Source organism: Adiantum capillus-veneris, chromosome 7 (genome assembly GCF_014529385.1).
Source record: "Adiantum capillus-veneris isolate H3 chromosome 7, ASM1452938v2, whole genome shotgun sequence".
Taxonomy (NCBI): Eukaryota; Viridiplantae; Streptophyta; class Polypodiopsida; order Polypodiales; family Pteridaceae; genus Adiantum; species Adiantum capillus-veneris.
In genome coordinates, this window is record NC_140937.1 from 136110357 (window position 1) to 136132576 (window position 22220).

The 22220-nt window shown below is 40.3% G+C and overlaps 1 pseudogene; it reads right to left on the reverse strand.

Annotated features, from left to right (window-relative positions):
* Positions 1-1179: 1179 nt before the first annotated feature.
* LOC147454666 (26S proteasome non-ATPase regulatory subunit 7 homolog A-like) lies at positions 1180-21004 on the reverse strand (annotated as a pseudogene).
* Between the last annotated feature and the right edge of the window lie 1216 nt (positions 21005-22220).

A 22220-nucleotide genomic window follows, 5' to 3' on the forward strand; every position in this document is an offset into this window, starting at 1 on the left:
TGACAAGCTCACAAAGGGGCAAAGAAGTGACCAAATCTGTAGGGCCACACTACCACCCGAGAAGGAGAGAAAATGGAGAAAGGAGAAGTCCACACTCCATCAAAAAATTCCTTCAACTATTGTCATTGTCAGCTAAGAGTCTAGCATCAGATGCTTCACCTCTAAACTCCATCCAAGGAAGTCAGATGATAAAACAAGAAATGGCTTGAGAGATAGAACTATCCCTCTCTCCTTGTCAAAGCCAACTCTAACACATGGACTAGAACATGCACGTGAACTTTGTTGAATATCATATGAACAAGAGTCACTTGAGGTCGGAACTCAAACTTCCATCCTTAGAATTTATACTCGATGTGCATCTTCAAAGTCTCATAGCATAATGCATACTCTATGTACATCTTCAAAGTATGGATCTAGAACCTCAAAGAAAGATTGAAGCTCGAACTTGAGGTCTCGAGCAAGATGAAGGCATTGCATTATGATCCAAAGCATTGCATCATTGCTCTTCTAGGTGCTAGCAAAAAAACGTGTGGGTGTGCTCATTGGGTGGTCTCGTGAAAAGTGAGTGGTGTGCACCATTACTTAGTTCAAGACAAAATATCACGTGAACCTCATTAAGTGAATGCACTTTAAATTGAATTTTGAAATTCAAACTTCAAATCCATCAGATTGTGACGGTGGTTCTCCCCTACCGTCTGCTGATGTCGTTCATTGCCGTTAAGTGCTGCATTGTATTTTGCTACCAATGTTGAGCTTCATGCCAGCCTACACGCACGGTGGCAACGATACTTGCAGAGCGGTGATGGTTGTTGCTGCAGAGCAATGAACATTAGCAATGTAACGAAGTGTAGCCTTGACTGTCCCGTGTTTTGATATTAGAGAATTTTTTATGGGACAGTAGGGATGATAAGGGAATGGATACTCCCCACTCCTGGCTCAGCAAGCGCAGGTTTGTATTTTGTTCAGTAGTGTAGGTTTGTATTCTGTCAGCAAGCGCAGACTTGTATCTTGACAAAGCCTCGAGCAGCGACCCCATGCCAATATAGTTCGTGAGGAAACATCCCCGCCATTGAAGGATCGGCAAGCATGGACGTCTGTGGTGCCCAACTAATCACGTCATCTCTCTCTTTCTCTCCGCTTCTCTCTAGAAAGCCATCAAGTGACATTCACTTGCGCATTCTAGCCATCACTCTGCCCTGCATGGTGGTCGTCGAAGCTAGGAACCCACAAAAATAGTTGTTTGGATGCTCCCAAACCCAACGCCACCTCCTCCTTAGTGAAGTACACCATGCTCCTCAGCGCCATATACACCACAGATGCAAGAGACTGCATGTTAAACCGCTACAGAAACTCTGTTGTGGAATAGCCATTGGCCAGTCCGGACATAGTGTAGCTTATAAAGTGGCCTGCCTTGGGCGCGTCTACCTCCAGGCTAGACAATATAGAGCCCAAAATATACAGTCAAACCCACCATTGCAACCAAGCTCTGCACTATCTCTAGCAGTTCCAGTTGATGCATCGTGTTGACAATTGCTCCTGCATCTCTCTTCGTCCCCTTCACTATCTCAAACAGAAACTTCAGTTGTTGGCAGTCTCTTGCACGAAAGTCATTTGCACGGGACTCCCTACAGTGACATTAGTGTAGATATGAGAGAATCAGTTACCTAGGAATGTTAGAGGATCCGAAATAGAAGCGGCTGAAATAGAGGCAGAGGGAGAAAATTGGGGTGGAGCTGAAGGGAAGGAGCATCAGGCTTGTGCTGCAAGAATATGGTGACTATTGTTGAGCAATCATCTCAAGCTTGCAACCACTTCTACCTGCATCTGTCTTGTCATTCGATTTCATAAAAGACCTCACAAAATCCAAAATTCACATCATGATTTGGCCGCATGCAGACAAGGCTTGTAGAACCCTGCATTCCATTCTCTTGTCATAATTTGGCCGCATGCAGCTGTCTCTGAGTATTGGTGCACATTTTGTAGCCAACATGGAGATAGACTCTAGCCTCATGCTCTTTATTGACTTAGAACAAGGTGGAGGCTTAAATATTTATGTCCCTTATGTGCCTAGAGCAAGGTGGAGGCTCGAACTTAAGTTGGAGCCTCACGCACTTACCAACTTTGGACTGCAACATGGAGGCTCGATCTTTTACCTATAAATTTGGAGCAAGAAAAAGGCTCCAACTTAAGTTCGAGCCTCATGTCCTTGTCATATTTGGAACAAGGTAATTGCTTGAACTCAAGTTCGAGCTTCATGCCCCTTGTATACCTAGAGCATCGTCAAGAACTCAAGTTTGAGCTTGAACTCAAGTTCAAGCTTCATGCCCCTTGTATACCTAGAGCATCAGCAAGAACTAAAATTTGGTCCTCATGTCTTTACCTACTGCGGATTTAATACAAGGTAGAGGCTCAAAAACTTCATGTTCCTTACGTACTTAGAGCATAGCCCCAAGAGTTTGAACTTCAACCTTTCCTTAGGTATTAAAGGGACATAATGCTCAAACTTAAGTTTGAACCTCATTTCCAATACATATTGTCTAGAACATGGTGGAGGCTTGCCTTACCCCTTCAGTATCTAGATGAAGACTCAAGATTTCGGAGTCCTATGCCCCTTATCTACCTAGACCAAGGCAAAGGAGTTTTAGCCTTGTACTGCATATGTATCTAGAACAAGGTTGATCCTTGAGTCATGGCCCGTACATACCTATAGCAAGATGGAAGCTCCTTACATACCTATAGCAAGGTCAAAGCTCAAATTATGAGTGTGTTGATTATCATGTCCTACTGGTACCTTGAACATGGTGGTACCTCTAGCCTCATGCCCCTTATGTACCCCCTTTCAATACCTAGCAAGAGGTGGAAGCTGACACTAAAGGGGCATAGAATGGGGGCACATAAGAGGCATGAGGTTCAAGAACAATGCCTAGCAAGAGGTAAAAGGTTATAGTAAACATTGACCTTCTTGCCCTTTTCTATCAAAAAATGGATATCTTAGTTTGAGCCGCATGTCCATTATATACCTAAACATTCTTCGTATCTATTAGTGAGTAGTAGCACCAAGTGAGGATTGAACTTAAGTTTGAGCCCCCTATTCATGTGCTAGTGCCTCATTTTTACATGGTGCAAAGGCTCTTCACAAACAACCATGAGGTCAAACTTAATAAAAAATACTCCAATTTTTAATCTCAATTTAAAAAATGGGACTTGAATAATTCCCAAAATTCCTAAATATGTCTTAAGGATGAAAAAGAGCATGAAGGCCATGTACGTAAAGTACTTCATCTTCTACGCCAACATCAGTTATATGCCAAGATGAGTAAATGTGTATTTTTCACACCTGAAGTTAGTTATCTTGGGTTTATAATAAACCCTAAAGGAATTTTAGTAGACCCCGCAAAGATTAAGAATATAATAGACTGGCCACAACCCAAAACGGTCAGTGAGATTCAAGGATTTTTGGGCATTATAGGGTGGTATAGAATCTTCGCCAAAGATTATGCAGTCATCGCCGCACCCTTGACGCAGCTACTTAAAAAGATAGCCAAACTTACATGGAAAAAAGAACAGGAGGATTGTTTCCTCAAACTAAAACAAAATCTCACATCAGCCCCGATACTCAAACTTCCTGACTTCACTCAAGAGTTTGAAGTAGTAATAGATGCCAGTGGTCTTGCTATAGGAGGAGTCTTCAACCAAGAAGGCAGACCAGTCGCCTTTACTTCTCAAAAATTAAGAATCCACGAGCTGAATTATCCAACTCATGATCTAGAACTCCTAGCTGTCATCCATGCTCTAAAACTCTAGAGGCACTATCTTCTAGGAGGGAAGTTCCTGTTAATCACCGATCATCAGAGTTTAAAATGGATTTTCGCACAAGCAACACTCAACATGAGGCAAAGAAGATGGATAGAACTCTTACAGGAATATGATTTTGAAATAAAATATAAACCAGGAAAAGAGAATGTGGTTGCTGACGCTCTTAGCCCGTAAGGTTTTTCTTGGGGCTATTTCCACAATCGACAATCCCATCCTAAACAAGGTTAAGGAAGCTTCCTTGGAAGATAAGGATTATCAAAAACTTCTACAGGTTATCAATCAACAGGATCTAAAAGAGAAAGAGAAAGACAGAATCAAAGCTTATTCACTTGAGGATGGGCTTCTCTATTATAAGTATCGGCTTTACATTCCCAATAATCCAACATTAAAGGAGTTAATCCTTTATGAAGGACACAACGCTCTAGTTGCGGGCCATCCTGGTTATGCAAAGACCCTTAATGCCATAAGGAAAATCTATTTCTGGCCAGTAAAGAAAGGAGATATACTTCGCTACATCAGACAATGTCTTTCCTGTCAAAGGATTAAGGCTGAACGAGTAATGATGCCATGGAAACTTCAACCTCTGGACATTCCTCAAATGAAGTGGGAACTCATTAGCATGGACTTTGTAACAGGCCTTCCCATTGTTCAAGGGGGTTACAACTCCATTATGGTGGTAGTGGATATGGTGACTAAAGTATCCCATTTGATGCCTATAAAAACAACTTACACTGCATCAAACATAAGCCGTCTCTTTCTCAAAGAGATCTTCAGATTACACGGACTTCCTAAGAGAATAGTTAGTGATAGAGATGCAAAATTCACTTCAAAATTCTGAAAAGCGTTTTTTAAATCCTTAGGTACCCAGCTATGTTTCAGTACATCCTATCACCCTCAGATAGATGGCCAGATGGAAAGAGTGAATCAAGTTATTGAAGACATCCTTAGAGCCTACTGTAGTAGAGAACCCCGGAAATGGATCCAATTCCTTCCTCTGGTGGAATTCGCCTATAACTCATCCTTTCATAAAAGCATTGGGATGTCACCACTTAATGCTCTTTATGGGCATGAATGTATATCACCCTTAAAATTTTCTGACCCTACTAAAAGAGTAGAAGCTTCAAAGCAAATGTTGGAGGAGATAGATGCCCAAACCAAAGCCATAAGACAAGACATTCAGGCAGCCAAGGACCGCCAAAAACAATATGCTGATAAAAAATGGTTTGATCGGTTTTTCAAACAAGGGGATGAAGTATTCTTTAGGGTATGGCCAAAGAGAAGCACTTTATCCTTGGGAAAATACAAAAAATCAAGTACTAGATATTGTGGACCTTATGAAGTGATTAAAGTAATCAGTGATCAAGCTTACAAACTAAAACTACCTGAGCACCTCAAGGTCCATAATGCATTCCATATCAGTCTTCTAAAACCCTACATCCCAAAATCCAAATCACACTCTAGATGATGAACAAATTGTGATGCAGAAGCAGGGAATTCTTGAACTCAAACCAGATTGTATTCTCGACACCAGGGAAAGGAGTCTACGAAACAGAGTTATCAGAGAACATTTAGTAAAATGGAAAGACTACCCCACTGAAGATGCCACCTGGGAGGATGAAGTATCACTTTGCAAATATTTTCCCAATTTCGGTTGAGATGAGGATATCTCAATTCCTTAAGTTGGGGTGAATGTAAGGTTTCCAGTTTCTAAAACCTTAAAAATTGTACAAAGATTGTAAAATTAAATTAAAAACCACTGTTGCATAATTCAATCATGGCTGATATTGGTATTTTTGGAATCATAAGCAGAGCTTTACTATGGTTAGTAATTTTTAGAATCACAATCCGACAAAACTTGGAGAAGTTACGTGCCTTGAAAGGTTTCACTAGGAATTCGATTAGTTAATAAAAATTGGATGGTTTCAGTATTTATTATTAACAAATAATTTCTTATCCTAAGGTTCTAGAATTAACTGATATTCCAATTTTCATCATGAGAAATCAGTAAAATCAACCAAAATCAATTCAAGAAGATGTGGGGACAGTGTGAAGCTGGGGGGAACCTACCAGGGACTGAAATAGTAGCAGTTGGTGCCACCTTGAAGATGGGGGCCTGCTTGGGGTGTCAAAACCTGCCAGGAAATGCTCGGGGCCCATAAAAACTATCAAAGAATCCCCTTTCCTTCATAAAAATTTAGACTCGGAGCCTTGACACACTCTCTCTCATCTAGAGAGACCGCGACACAGAAATCACTAAAGATTAAGCTCTACTTGATTAAATTAAACTATAGATAGAGTAATTTGTAAGTTTGCCAACACCTTACAAATATCTACTAGCTAGACGTAGTGCTAGAGAACTAGGTTTAGTGTAATCCTACGTATAAATTTGAGGTTTACCTCTATATCTAACCCAATAATATAACAATACCTCTGAGGAGAAGCTACCCTGATTTGCTTCTCCATTTCCTTGCTCACTTCTCTTTTTGTGGCTTGCTTCCCACATTGTCATCTATCAAGAGAGAAAGTGATAGACACAGACATACACACCCACATTTATATACACATGTAGGTACGTACACACATACTGATATGTTTGAGCTGGGAAACTATATAGGCTTGACCTAGTGGTAAAAGCGAATGAGATTCACCGGAGAAACGTGTATATACACACATACTCAGATCAGTGAGCTTGACATACTATATAGGAATGACCCCTTGGTAAGAACGAAGAAGACCCGCCAAAGGCGGGTTGAGTGAGCTTATGATATTTAACAACCAAGCACAGATGATGCCAAAAAGCACAAAATCTAGAAAATGGCAAGCAGAGAAAAAATAATGTGAGTAAATGACAAAGATTCAATACCTGGCAGGTAAAATATATGAGCTTGAAGAGCCATGTGCAAGCTTTTCATGTTCCTTGCTCACCACCTTGTTGTTGATAAGATTAATGTAACACAATCACACTTCAAATAACTGACACCGAATAAATGACCAGCATCATGCCATTGGTTTCAACTGCAAACAACTTGACAAGCTTGTTGACATTCAAGTTTGGTATAAGATTGAAAGAATCCTTTGTTGCAAGAGTGTTGATGGTTGTTTCCTTTACATCCCTTAAAAGGTGCTCAACTCCGATTTTCTGTAAGGTTTTCAGTTTTTGAAACCTTAAAAATTGTACAAAGATTGTAAAATTAAATTAAATACCACTGTTGAATAATTCAATCATGGCTGATATTGGTATTTTTGGAATCATAAGCAGAGCTTTACTATGGTTAGTAATTTTCAGAATCAGAATCCGATAAAAACTAGAGAAGTTACGGGCCCTGAAAGAAATTTTCAGAATCAGAATCCGATAAAAACTGGAGAAGTTACGGGCCCTGAAAGATTTCACTAGAAATTCAATTAGTTAATAAAAATTGGATGGTTTCAGTAATTATTCTTAAGAATCACTTTAATCTTATCCTAAGGTTCTAGAATTAACTGACATTCTAATTTTCATCATGAGAAATCAGTAGAATCAACCAAAATCGATTCTGGAAGATGTGGAGGCAGTGTGGACCTGGGAGGAACCTGCCAGGGACTGAAATAGTAGGAGTTGGAACCACCTTGCTTGGGGTGTCAGAACCTGCCAGGAACTGCCCGGGGCCTAGAAAAACTATAAAAAGACCCCCTTTCCTTCATAAAAAATTAGACTCGGAGCCTTGACACACTCTCTCTCGTCTAGAGAGACCGTTACGCATAAATCACTAGAGATTAAGCTCTAGTTTATTAAATTAAACTGCAATTAGCCTAATCCTTCCTAATTAGCAAGGCTAGATTAACCTATTTTCTTAATAAATTAAAGATTAGGCCTATGTATACTAAAAAATCCTCTCTTAATTAAATATTCTCTACTGATTGTTGTAATCAAGCTTAGGGATATAAAGCTAATTGATTATTACATCATATTAAGGCTCAAATTAGCCATATTAACCATAAATTAATGGGAAATATATTAATTAATTTTAGATTAAGTTGAGATAATTATCAAAGCTGCATTGGACTATCATTAAGCTAAGAAAATTATCTTATTATTTTCTGAGTAATTTTCATAATTGAACTAGCAGAATTACATTGTTTTTTAGAGAAAAATAAAGGAAAAAATAATCAAATTGCTTCAAAATTCTTTGAGTCAAAGGTTAGTTACATGTTAGGGAATCCGTGATAATTATGTTAACCTCAGATTATTAATTTTTTAAATTATTCTAGCAAAATTACTCTGTTTTTATGACAAATTCAAGGGGGCAAATTAGCAATAATTAAAAATGCTTTGAGTTATTTATCAGAGGTTAATTACATATTAGGAAACTTTGATATTTATGTTAAGCTCAGATAATTAATTTACCTAATTACTTTAGCAAAATTACTCTGTTTCTAGGACAAATTAAAAGGGAGAAATAAACAAATTGATTCAAAATGCTTTAAGTTATTTATTAGAGGTTAATTACATGTTAGGGAATCCATGATAATTATGTTAAGATAAGATAATTAATTTAATTAATTACTTTAGCAAAATTACTCTGTTTTTAGGACAAATTGAAAGAGGGAAATTAGCAAATTGATTCAAAATGCTTTGAGTTATTTATCAAAGGTTAATTACACCTTAGGGAACCCGTGATAATTATGTTACCCTAAAATAATTATTTTATCTAATTATCTCATTAAAATTACATTATTTTTAGGAGAAAATAGTAAATTAATCCAAAAACCTTTGATATAATTATCAGAGATAGAACACACCTTGAGGAATCCGTGATAAATACCCAATCCCAGATAAATAGTTTAAATATTTATCTTCATGAAAAGTAACCGATTTTGCGTATAAAATAGAGAAAGGAAATTAGTAAACGAATTTATCTAACTACCAAATACATACCTGAGGTCCAAAATCACTATTGAATGGTGGGAAAATTACCTCATCATAAATGGTTGGTATAACAAATTACTATCTGTAAAATTTTGCCTAAATTAGACCATAAGTATAGGAGGAAAAGGTTATAAATCAAATTGATGAAAATTCCTAAAGATAGAACATATCCAATTACAATTTAGGGTGAGTAATCCATTAACCCATAGAAATTTATAATTTACTAAGGTTAAAAAAGTGGAATATAGACTAAGGATAAACCTAGTTCAAGGGCTTCCCTAATTAAACGATAATTATGGGAAATTACTTATAGTATAAAGAAGTTACAGTAAGAATATCTCATCCAATTAACTATCAAGGATACCTACTTACTCCAGAAATCCTTATTTTTTAGTAAAAAGAAAAAAAAAATTATTCAATTAAACTTCTAATCGTTTAAGTCTTTTTATAAAGCTGCCGACATGGCTCCAAAGAGAACCAGGGGAAATCCTCTTACCGAGGAAGATAATGTTAGCAACAAAAGAAATAAGGCCACTCATGACCATGAGGCTTGGCCTAGCCATAGACCAACGGAGGAAAGTCTACGGGCTCCTGCCCAACAACACATGGACAAGCAGTCCCAGGTGGATTTCTATTTTGTTCTTTTAAAGCTCATTTTTAATTTAGCATTACATACGTAAGGTTAGGAAGGATAAACTGGCTGTAAACGGAAGGTAACTTCCACGAAACCAACGAGCAATGATTGTAAATAGGAAAGAAATGATTGGGTTATGACTGATTGGGCCTAGGAAAGAAATGTTTGACCATCCTTAAGACAGCTTGTCTCAAAACACCTCTGATTCCTTGGAAATATTTTACTCCAGGTAATGAGTAATGATGGTGATACCGTCATGGATGAGTCGGTTTCCTCGGCACGCCTGGAGTCTTTACCCCGTGCTTGTTTGTGTTTGTGGATATTACTTTCAAGTTTATCCTAGAGGAACCGCCCGGTTGTATGGGCAGCCGGTTGGCGTATGGGCGCCCGGACTTTGGGTGATGGTTTTCTCCACCCCGGTTTTTATAAATAAGGAATGCGTGCCGTTTTTTCACCCATGTATAGGTGGTCTTGAGACAAGACAGTACTCGTCAGAGATACTTCATAATGACAGTACCTTGTCTTAAGTCTAAAGATGTTTGTTTGCTGAAAGAATGTCTTCAATACTGTTTTCAAAGGCTGTCTTAATGAAATTCAGTTGGTGAAAGTTAAAAAGGAATCATTGTTTTAAATGTGAAAAGAATGTGGTAGTAATTAAACAACACACAAATCATGTGTGAGTGTGGGGTGGTAAGTGGGGATTGACTAAGGTTGTCAATCATGGAAGGGTGGAGCTAATTAGTCAGGTAACTATCCATTCCCGTGCACTAAAACGTTTAGAAACTTCTTCACTTGGAAGAGGAATCCACCAACGGCTGTGCCCTCACATATGTTAGGGGAGAAAAAGCGTTGGCCAAGGAGACCATAATCTGAATGATGAAGTTATAGGGCTGGAATTTTTTTTTTGTAGTCCCGTTTCCACTGTGAGACAGGACTACGTCTCTTTCTAGGGCTATAAACCTAAATCATTGTCAATGGTAAGGGTGAATTCCCTAGAATTTTTCTTGTTTAAGGACTCTGACTTAGTAGGCCTAGAGACTTGTCAATGGTACCATCCCGTTTTTTGGTGTCAGCGGGATTGGGAACATTACATTTCCTCAGCCTCATATGCCCCAATGTTATAGGTTACATGAAAAAAAACCTTTTGGCTCTTTTGAGCGGCGTCCTCCTTGACTTATTCTAATGCGTAATACACTGTTGTTGGTATTCCAATCTCTTTAGGCTGCACGTGAATGCTTAAAAGCACTAGATTGGGAAGATAGTCTTGGAATAGCTCGTGTATATTCATGTCATTCTCTCTTACCTTTGATCTTGTACTATACCATCTGACCACATGTTCTTTGACCACACTTAAGAGAGTGTAATCACTCCTAAGAAAAAAATGTCTTGTAATATTTATGTTTTGTGATGTGTGTGAACACACTAGGACTGCCAGGGCATTTTTTCCCTCTTTAGGAGGTTTTTCCCCCCGTGCATTGTATATACACCCATCACTCTAGGGCTATCTATCTTTCCATTTCACACTAAGTGATACACTCTCTATTGTCTGCCTTGAGCTTCCTTCGTCTTCTCCAAGCTGTGTGCATTTCTCTGCAACCCTAATTCCAACAATTGGTATTAGAGCAGGTTGCGTCCTCCCGGGCTTAGTCACTAGCTGCTCTAGCACACGCCTACTCACTTTCTCCGATTTCAGTGAGCTTTGGCAAGCGTTCGTAGGTCTGCTCAGATTTTTTATTTGGGCTCATTTCGACCTCCGTTTCCACTACAGGCAGTACTGCATAGGCTATTTCATCATTTTGTGCAGAATATCTGTCAGTGTCATTTTCTGCATAACAGTTGCCTTACAGTCTTCTACGGTTTGTGTTATATAGCACGTGTTGTTCCCGCTCCATTTCTCCTATTTTCGGGTAGTTTTCACATCAGGTGCAACATTTACCATGGCTGACAACAACAACACAGATGTGTTCAAGATGTTTGCTACTGAGGACAGGTTGGATGGGGACAATTACCCTATGTGGGCTTATACGATGCAACATGTTCTTATGTCAAAGGGCGTCTGGAATATTGTGCAGGGCATTGATGTACGTCCTGGTTCTGAGGATGTAGGCGATCCTGAGGATGTTGCAGGTCTTGCTGCTGTTAGAGTTGTTTTGCCTACGACAGAACAAGATCATTGGGATGTTAAGGATGCGCATGCTCATGCATTGATTGCGTTGTCTGTGAAGCGCACCATTGTTCCTCACATCCGTTCAGCAAAATCTGCAAAACAGGCTTGGGATATATTGGCTGGTCTTTATGCAAGTCGCAATGAGGCTAAAATTGCTTTGCTGCGTAAAGAGTTGGAGTCAAAGATTATGCATGAGGAAGATGATATGGACACTTTCCTTGCTAGTGTCAAGGATATCAATGAGCAACTCATTTCTGCAGAGGTGAAGTCATTTCAGACAGTTCCCTTGTGCAGACTGTTCTTGATGCCTTACCAGATTCTTATCAGACTTTTGCTAGTATTTAGAGACTGATGACCCAAGGAAATCCTGAAGTTGTCAAGTTTGATGCATTATGCACATTGCTATTGCAAGAGTCACTTTCTAGAAAAAACAGGACTAGCCAGTGTGCAATTGAATAGGCTTTTATTTCTTCTCAAAGAAAGGGTGGTAACAATAATGCAACCACTTCTTATGGTTTAGCTGCGAATGGAAAAACTTCTGTTCCTAATGCTTCTCCTGGAAACAATTCATCTGGAAATTTTGGTGATAAGGGCAACAAGAAGATGCGTTGCCATTATTGTAAAGCTAATGATCACTTGATCAAGTCATGTCCTAAGTTGAAGGCCAAAGAGGCTAAGAAGAAAGAGGGTGGTTCCACTGCAAATGCTGGTTCCACTACAAATGTATCCATTGTTGAGTCTTCTGTGAAAGGAGACTGTAATGCTGATGTTGATGCAGAATGGGCTTTCAGTAGAGTGCACTTACAATTCTGTTGTCCATGATGCATGCTTGTTAGTTGTTGCAAATTCACATGTGTGGTATTTTGACAGTGGTTCCACAAAGCACATTACCTCACATCGTGAATTGTTTACCTCTCTCGAGTATGTCCCTCATGGGAATTTAGTCACTTGTGCCAACAATGCCTCTTATCCAGTTCAGGGAGTTGGAAAGATTGTGCTTACTGCTGCTAATGGCAGTTCTTTCACACTTGTTGATGCACTTTATGTACCTGAGATGAAGAAGAATCTCTTGTCTGTATCTGCACTTGCTAGACTTGGACTTGTAGTCAAATTTGTGGATGACAGATGTACGGTTCATGATCTCAGTTTTGGTGACGAAATTGTTGCATCTGGCCTTTTGTGCCGTGGGTTGTATAAGCTCACTTTGTATGACAAGTTTCGACAAAAATTTGCAAATGTTGTTGCAGATTCAAGGGCTATTTTAGATGCAAAAATTTGGCATGCACGTTTTGGTCATTTGAATTTTTCCAGTTTGTTGTGTTTGCAGAAATATGATATGGTTGCTTCTTTGCCGCCTATTGAAGCACACGTCAAACATGTTTGTGAAGGCTGTATTTTGGGTAAGATGCAGCGTTCTAAGTTTCCAAAGGATGGTTCAGTTCGGGCCACATGCAGGTTGCAGCTTCTGCATAGTGATGTTTGTGGGCCCATGCAAACTACGTCCTTGGGCAATTACCTGTACTTCGTGACTTTCATTGATGATTACTCCAGGCATGCATGGGTATTTCCGCCTAAAGCGAAGTCCGAAGTTTTTATGTGCTTCAAAAAATTTCTTTAAATATGAATGTAATTTCCAATGAGGCAAATGTACAACCTATGGGGGTTTCTGAAAATGTTATAGATCAGCCTATCACTGATGCAGATGTACATGATGTACTTCATGAGGAAAGGGCTAAAAATGAGCAAGCTAGAGGTATGCCAAAATGGTTGGTGCACACTTTGCGTGACAGTAAATTGGATACACCTTTGTCTAGTTGTACTCGTTCAGGCTCTCGCCATGCATCTTATGCATCAGATTGCTATGCTTTGGTTGTGTCTAGCTTACATGATGTTGAGGAGCCTCCGTCTTTTTATGAAGCACAAAATTCAAAAAATTGGATGGCTGCCATGCAATCAGAATATGATGCACTTATAGAAAATGACACATGCAGTTTATGTGATTTGCCTCCTGGCAAAAAGGCCATTGGTACGAAGTGGGGTTACAAGTTGAAACGCAAGCCGGATGGTGAGATCAATCGCCATAAGGCTCGACTTGTTGCAAAGGGTTATGCACAGCAAAAAGGCATAGATTATCTGTCATATGACTACTGCGCATTTTCTATGTACATTGGTAGCTCATTTTGGTTGGGATGTACATCAATCAAACATTGTTACTGCTTTCTTGAATGGTGACATATTTGAGGAAGTTTATGTAGCGCAGCCTCGTGGTTTTTTCATAAAAGGACAAGAGGACAAAGTGTGCAGATAAGAAGCCTTTGTATGGGCTGAAGCAATCTTCTCGTGCTTGGTATGAGAAAGCTGACACTCATTTGTTTAAACGAGGCTTTCGTAACAGTCCGATAGAAAGCACTTGTATGTAAAGCGTGAGGATGATGTACTTCTCGTTGTGGTTCTTTATGTCAATGATTTGCTGATCACTGGACCAAATGAGAGACATATTGCTGAATTTAAGGCTGATTTGAATGCTACTTTAAAGATGAAAGATTTGGAGTTGTTGCATCATTACTTGGGTATACACTTTAAGCAATGTGATGGTGGTATTGCCTTGTGTCAGAAAAGTTACATAGAAACATTGCTATGTAAGTTTGGACTTGAGAATTGCAAACCTATTGCCACTCCCATGGAAATAGGTTTGAAGTTGAGTCTACATGATGTTGGCAATCCTGCTAATGTCACTCTTTAACAAACTGCTATTGTGGCTGTCTCATTTATGTATGCAACAAGAGGCCAGATATTCAGTTTGCAGTCTCACAGGTCAGCAGATTTATGCATAGCCCAGGGTCTAAGCATTGGCAGGATGTCAAGAGGATTTTCCGCTACCTTAGTGACACTTTACACCTTGGCTTGTTTTATCCCAAGGGGGGATCATTGCCGCCAGACTTACATGCTTTTTCGGACTCAAATTGGGCTGGTTGTTTTGACACGCGAGTGTCCACAAGTGGTTCTTGTTTCATGCTTGGAAGTTCATGTATATCATGGTTGAGCAAGAAGCAACCTACTATGGCCACTTTGAGTTGTGAGGCTAAGTACAGGGCAGTCTTGAAGGAGTACGAGCGGAAGTGCGACGCGAGAGAGAGTGCGAGAAGAAGAGCACGACGATATGGTGAACTCGCTCTACTGTAATGTGTAGAGCATAGTGAGTTCTTATTAGGTTTTTACAAAAGAATATGTGTACATACCTGGCGGCCCGCCCACTTACCTGGGCGACCACATTGGGCTTTATACCCCAACAACCTCCCACTTAAAGTCCAATGTGGTACTTTAAGTGTAAGAGAAGCTACTATACAAGCTAATATACAAGAGATGTAGAGAAGTGATGTACTACCCTACACCTAACTGCTTGCGAAAATGCGCAAAGCTCTCTGAGGGAAGTCCTTGTGTAAGTAGATCAGCAGGATTTTCTGTGGTGTGAACTTTGACAAGCTGAAGTTGCTTATCCTCGAGCATTTCCCTGATGAAATGATACTTCACATCCACATGCTTTGTCTTTGAGTGATAAACTGGATTGCGAGCCAATTGTATAGCACTTTGACTATCACAATATAACACAGGCATCTCTTCTTTGATTCCCAAATCTGTTACTAGTCGATTAAGCCAAATTGATTCTTTGCATGCCTCTGATGCTGCAACATATTCAGCCTCTGTAGTAGACTGAGTAACACAATCTTGTAATCTAGAACTCCATGATACTGCTCCACCAGCCACTGTAAAGACATACCCTGATGTAGACCTTCGGTTGTCTAAGTCACCTGCATAATCTGAGTCTGTAAAACCCTTTACACTTAGCTCCTGACTCTCATAGCATATACACATACTCTTTGTAGCTTTCAGGTATCTCAATATTCCTTTCACTGCCTCCCAATGTTTCTTGCCTGGGTTTGACATGTATCGACTTACTACTCCCACTGCAAATGCAATGTCTGGGCGAGTAGAAATCATTGCATACATCAAACTACCCACTGCAGACGCATATGGAATCTTATCCATTTCAGCCTGTTCTTCCTCAGACACAGGACAATCTTGTTTGCTAAGTTTCCAATATGGTGGCAATGGAACACTCAGTGCCTTTCCCTTCTCCATATTGAAACGTTTCAAAACCTTGTCAATATACTCTGTTTGAGATAACCAAATCAACTTCTTTGATCTGTCTCTCTCAATGCGCATACCAAGTATATGACTTGCCTCACCCATGTCTTTCATGTCAAACGATTTTGCCATCTTTGACTTCAAAGCTAAAATTTCTTCCAAGTGCTTGCCAGCAATCAACATGTCATCCACATACAAAATAAGGATCAGCCAACTACCATCCTTAGCCTTCTTTGTATATAGACAGCGATCGAACTCACTACGTTTGTAGCCTTGAGAAAGCATAAACTTGTGGAATTTATGGTACCATGCCCTCGGTGATTGTTTTAAGCCATAAAGACTTTTTAACAACTGGCATACCCAATCTTCCTTGCCTTTCTCAACAAAACCTTCTGGCTGCTGCATGTAAATTTCCACATCTAAATCACCATGCAAGAACACTGTCTTGACATCCATTTGGTGCAACACCAAATCTAATATGGCAACCAATGCAAGAAAGCATCTCAATGTAGTCATCTTGACCACCGGAGAGAAGACTTCATCAAAGTCAATGCATTAATCTTGCTTAAAGCCCTTGGAAACAAGCCTTGCTTTGTACTTTGGATGACTATCATGAGCGGTGATCTTATACCTGTAAACCCATTTACAAGGTAGAGCCTTTTTGCCCTGTGGTAATTTAACTAGCTTCCATGTCTTGTTTTTATGCAGAGCTGTCATCTCTGACTGCATGGCCAATTGCCGGCGTCCTTCATTTTCACTGCTTCCTTGTAACATGAAGGCTCATTGCAATCAGTCAACATGACATAGTTCATAGATGGAACAAACCTATCAAGAGGTCGCGTGACACGTCCAGATCTATGCACAATACGTGGCTCAGGCTCAGCCACAACCTGTGGTTCCACTCTATCCTGACCTTGCTCCTCTTGAGCCCTGACATTTTGTCTTGCACGTGCAGGTCCATCTTCTTGGAAGACAACTCTTCTAATCTCCTCAACTTTCTCTGGTTTAGAATGATATTTGGCTTCATTTGAAGTGAACATCATTGCTGCGGATAACCTTTCTAGATTCGGGATCCCAAAGTATGTACCCCATCTCACCAGAATTACCATAGCCTAGAAAGATGCACTTTCTACTCTTTGGCTCAAGTTTGTTCCTAAATTCCTTTGGAACGTGAGTATATGCCTCACAGCCAAAGACTCTGAGATGCTTGTATGAGGGCATTTTGCCTGACCATACCATCTCTGGCAGTGAATCCTTCTGCAAAACCTTGCTAGGAGATCTATTTACAAGATGAACAACTGTTGATACAGCTTCAGCCCAAAACCCATTTGGCAGCTGTGCATTAGACAACATACTTCTGACCTTCTCTTGTATGGTCCTATTCATCCTCTCAGCAAAACCATTTTGAGGAGGATTGTAAGGAGCAGTAAGTTCACGTTTTATACCTTTTGACTCACAAAAGTCCTGAAAGGCCTTTGAAACATACCCTCCACCATTGTCAGTGCGTAAGCATTTAAGCTTCTTGCCACTCTAATTCTCCACAAGTGTCACAAACGTTTTGAAAACACTAAACGCTTCATCCTTGTGCTTGAGAAAGTAAACCCATACTTTCCTCGAGTAATCATCTATAAATGTCATAAAGTAAGAAGCTCCCCCTAGAGATAGGTTAGGCATAGGTCCACACAAATCACTATGAACAAGTGCCAACTGTGTATCTCTTCTACTGCTTCTATGCTTATGTGGCTGCTGTGTTTGCTTACCATACAGACAATGTTCACAGAATTCAAAATCATTAAATGAAAAGCCAGGTAAATAACCAGAACGAGACAAGATTTCCATTCCCTTCTTGGACATATGTCCTAACCGGCTATGCCACAAAGAAACGTTCGGCTGCTCGGTTACATTGATTACATTTTTAGAGACATTTGATACATAAATCATGTAAAGTCCTCCAGACTTTACTCCATGTGCTACTGTCATAGAACCCTTGGATATCTTCCACATGTTCTGTCCAAAAGTGGTGACGTAGCCAGCATCATCAAGTAAACCTGTGCTGATCAAGCTCTTTGTAATTGCGGGAACATGTCTCACATTCTTCAGAGTGAAAGAAGAGCCATTCTGAAACTTCAATTGAACATCTCCAACACCTAAGATCTCACATGTCTATCCATTGCCTAGCCGAACATGATCTTTAGTGGTCACATAAGAGGTAAACCACTCCTTGTTTGGAGACACATGAAGTGATGCCCCTGAGTCTATAATCCAGTCACTCAGTGCATTTCCATCAGATGATGTAAGAAGAGCTGAGTCCATTGTATTCTTCAAGAAGTAGATGTCTCCTTACACTAGACTGTCATCCTCTGCAACAGTGTTTGTCACATTTATTTCTTGAATCTTCACTGAGGACTTGTTCTTCTCACCATGGTCTTCAGCTTTCTCTTTGCCTTTTTTTGCTTTCCATTCTCTGCAGTCTCTTTTCATGTGACCCTTCTTGCCACAATGGTAGCATTCTATGTCACTCTTGCCTTTAGCACTGCGGGACTTGCTACGAGACTGATTCCTCTTTCCACCTTTGTACTTTTCTTTGGTCCTTCCCCTGACAACTAAGGCTGTTCCTTTGCCTTTGTCCATTGTCTTTCTATTGGTTTCTTCAGTAAGCAGACTTCCTTCTACACCTGCTATGTTCAAACCATCTGGAGGTGCAGAATTACTCAAAGCTGTGCGAAAAGTGTCCCAACTTTCCGACAATGTGATCAACAGGAACATAGCTCTAACAGGTTCATCAAACTTGACACCTTGAGCTAACAATTGACTGTAGATTGTGTTGAATTCATTCAGATGATTGGACATAGGTGTCCCTTCTTTCATCTTCAAGTCAACAAGCTTCTTAAGCCAGTATACCTGTGAAGCTGCACTCTGCTTCTCATAAAGATCACTCAGCTTTAACCATGCTTGATAAGCCGACATCTCGTCTGCTACATTGAAGTAAACGCTTTCTGCCAAAGTCAGCATAATGGTAGAAAGTGCCAATTCATCCATTTCGCTCCATTCATCTTCGTCCATATCTTCTGGTTTTATCCCTTTGAGCTTTATAGGTTTTATCTGCTTCTTTTGTACCAACACGTGCCAAATCTGCTTCTTCCACAATGGGAAATTGGTTCCATCCAGCTTCTTGATATTGTAAAGAGCAGTGTCCTGTGATCCAGCCATAGCTACGCTTCACAGTGGTTTACTTTCCTGGGAAAAATTCGGCAGAGTTTCCCCTGTAAACTGACCTCTGAACCAATATCAACCTGTCAAATGAACCAAGAAAGCTTCAGATTCTGCATAAATTTCGGCAGAGTCTCCTTTGTAAAATGGCTCTAGTGTACTCAAAAACAGACCAAAAACAGCTCAAAAACACTGTCTCTCTGACACTGTAAGCTACGGGTAAACCTGTCCTGCACCTGTACTGTCTCTCACTGTCCTATAAGCATAGACTGTGGCAATGCCTCAACGGCAGTAAAGCAAAGATGCAATCCCAACTGTCTAACTCACAGTCAATACATCCTAGTTGCCTATCTAAGGGTGCTCGAGGGATCGCTCCAAGACCTGTATCACCGAAAGGATCTCAACATTCGAGAATCCCCCAGCTCAATAAAACCTCACTCGACCCTCAACAAAGGCTGCAGTAAATCTGACAGTACATAGACTTCCCACAAAGTCATACATCCACAAATTTCCCACTGTATGCTGTAACCGCTGCGGCGATTGTTTGCTGCGTGACTCACAGCCAGCAAACCCTCAACAGACATACATCATCTCTAACAATACATCCCATGTGGAAGTACCTGCAATGTCAGGATGAAATCTGGAATATCAAGCAACAAACACAAGCTACCTGATGAACTAGTGGATGTCGCCTACAGTCTGTGTGTAGATGCGTCCGTGTTGTATGTGACACGCCTCCAAGAACTGTGAGCCGTCCTTCGATGTGTAGACAGCCACAAATCAACACTCTGGGAGTGTCGATATCCTCAGCACCTGCAGTCGTAGGCCGAAAAAACCCCAAATTTGCAGAGTCGGATCTGCACCCGTCGAGACTACGTAGTCGAAAATGGCCTGCGCAGACCTTTGTCGAAGCCGAACAGTGGCCGAGATGACCTCATAATGAAATTCTGAGAACACCAAGCCATTTGGGTTCTCCCACAGGTTTGGGGCCGTGTCTTCGCTGGTGACTCTAGCCTCCAATCTGAGCTGGTGACTCTAGCCTCCTGCAGCGCTGCCCCGAGCTTCAATCTGAGCTCTGATACCAGTTGAAGAAGTACGAGCGGAAGTGCGACGCGAGAGAGAGTGCAAGAAGAAGAGCACGACGATATGGTGAACTCACTCTACTGTAATGTGTAGAGCATAGTGAGTTCTTATTAGGTTTTTACAAAAGAATATGTGTACATACTTGGCGGCCCGCCCACTTACCTGGGCGACCACATTGGGCTTTATACCCCAACAAGTCTTCACAGCTATGGTTGAGTGTGTATGGCTCGGACGCCTTATGGCTGATTTGGGTGTTGGACAGGACACATTCAACACTATCTACACCGACAGTCAGAGCTCATTGGCAGTTGCGAGGAACCCAGTTTTTCATGCTGGCACAAAGCACATTGAGGTGCATTACCACTATGTCAGGGAGAGGCTCTCAGCAGGAGAGATCATCTTGGCTTATGTGCCAACACAGGACAATCTTGCAGATCTTTTCTCAAAGGCATTGTCTTGTGAGAAGATTGAAGCTTTCTGCAAAGCTTTGGGCTTACTCCCCTTTGTGGACTGATCATGTCCTCAGGGCATGGAACTTCCCTTTACTCATGTGCCATCTCTCGTTCACCGCATCACTCCAGGGGGGATTTGTTACCATATACATGTGGTAGTGATGTGTGTGAACACACTAGGACCGCCGGGGCATTTTTTCCCTCTTTAGGAGGTTTTTTCCCCCGTGCATTGTATATACTCCCATCACTCTAGGGCTATCTATCTTTCCATTTCACACTAAGTAATACACTCTCTATTGTGTGCCTTGAGCTTCCTTCGTCTTCTCCAAGCTGTGTGCATTTCTCTGCAACCCTAATTCCAACAAAAACGAGATGCTAGGATCCTTGCCATCTTTCATAAATGGGAATGTGTAGTTGTTGCTAGCATCAACGTGGCCTAAAAGATAGCTCTAAGGAGTACACCCACAACGAGCTTGTGAGCATCCTTTGCTACACAGTTGTAATTATCAACTATTCTAAGCATGACAAAAGGGTAAACTGTGACCTCCTTGATGGGTCTCTCATATGTGGCTTGATGTAACCATGTCCATTTCCTATTTGTCTTCTGTTGCAGCTCCTGCCACTACTATTGCTTCTACCTCCCCCCCCCTTCTCTCTCTGCTTCTTTCCAAAAGATCCCTACGATTACAATTTGATTTTCTTAATCTTGCATTATACAAGTGTGCAAGGTGCAAGGTGCAAGGATTTAGATAGCCATCCCTTTAAGATCCATTGAGATTCCTATGAGTAAAATCATTAGCCCAAGACATCTACATATACAAATTAGAGATGACCATATGAGATTATGGTCTTTTTGTGATTATAAAATCCAAAGTACTAATAGATTTCTCTTAGTTTTGGATAGTTGTCAATCACGCCCTCAATGGCTTTATCGTCATCCATGATGCACATGATACTTATAGCCATGATCTATAGCCTAAATCTTATGAGTAAAATCATTAGCCCAAGACATATGCATATGCAACTTAGAGATGAACATATGGAAATATTGTCTTTTTGTGATCAATATGGTCTTTTTGTGATCAATAAATCTTAAATACCGATACATTTTTTCTTAGGAGGGGTTACACTCTCTTATGTGTCAATCACCCCCTCAAAGGCTTCATCGTTATCTATCATGCATAGGTTACTTATAGACATGATGAATAAAATAAATCTTATGAGTAAAATGATTAGACCAAGACATTTTCATATGAAACTTACAAATGACCATATGGAAAGATCATCTTTTTCTGATCAGGGAATCCAAAGCATCGGTACTAGATCTCTCTTAGGATTGGTTACACTCCCTTACTTGTCAATCATCCCCTTATTGGATTCATGCAAGGATAATTATAGCCATTGAGATGTAGGAAAAAATAAATAGTTTCTTGATTTATGTACATGTTGCAATACTTAGAAGATCCCAAAAATATTTTGCTAGTTGTGTGTTTGGTTGTTGGGGTGGAGAGGTAGCTTGTGTGGCATCTTGCATCCTCTTTCACAAGACCTCCTTGTATAAATACAATAACTTGATCTCAAGTCAATGGATTTGTTGAATTTGAAGACAAAGGAAAATAAATAGAAGAATTGCTGGAAAAGGATAATACACCCGGTCACTCACTTGTAGACATACTTCATTGGTAGATCGTGAGAAGGTCCACAATGGTAAAGTTTTGATTATGCATAGATATTAGCTCCTCCAACCTCTCCTATCTTTTTTCTCCTCTAAATTTTCTTATTTTACATTGATCTCTCTCTCTCTCT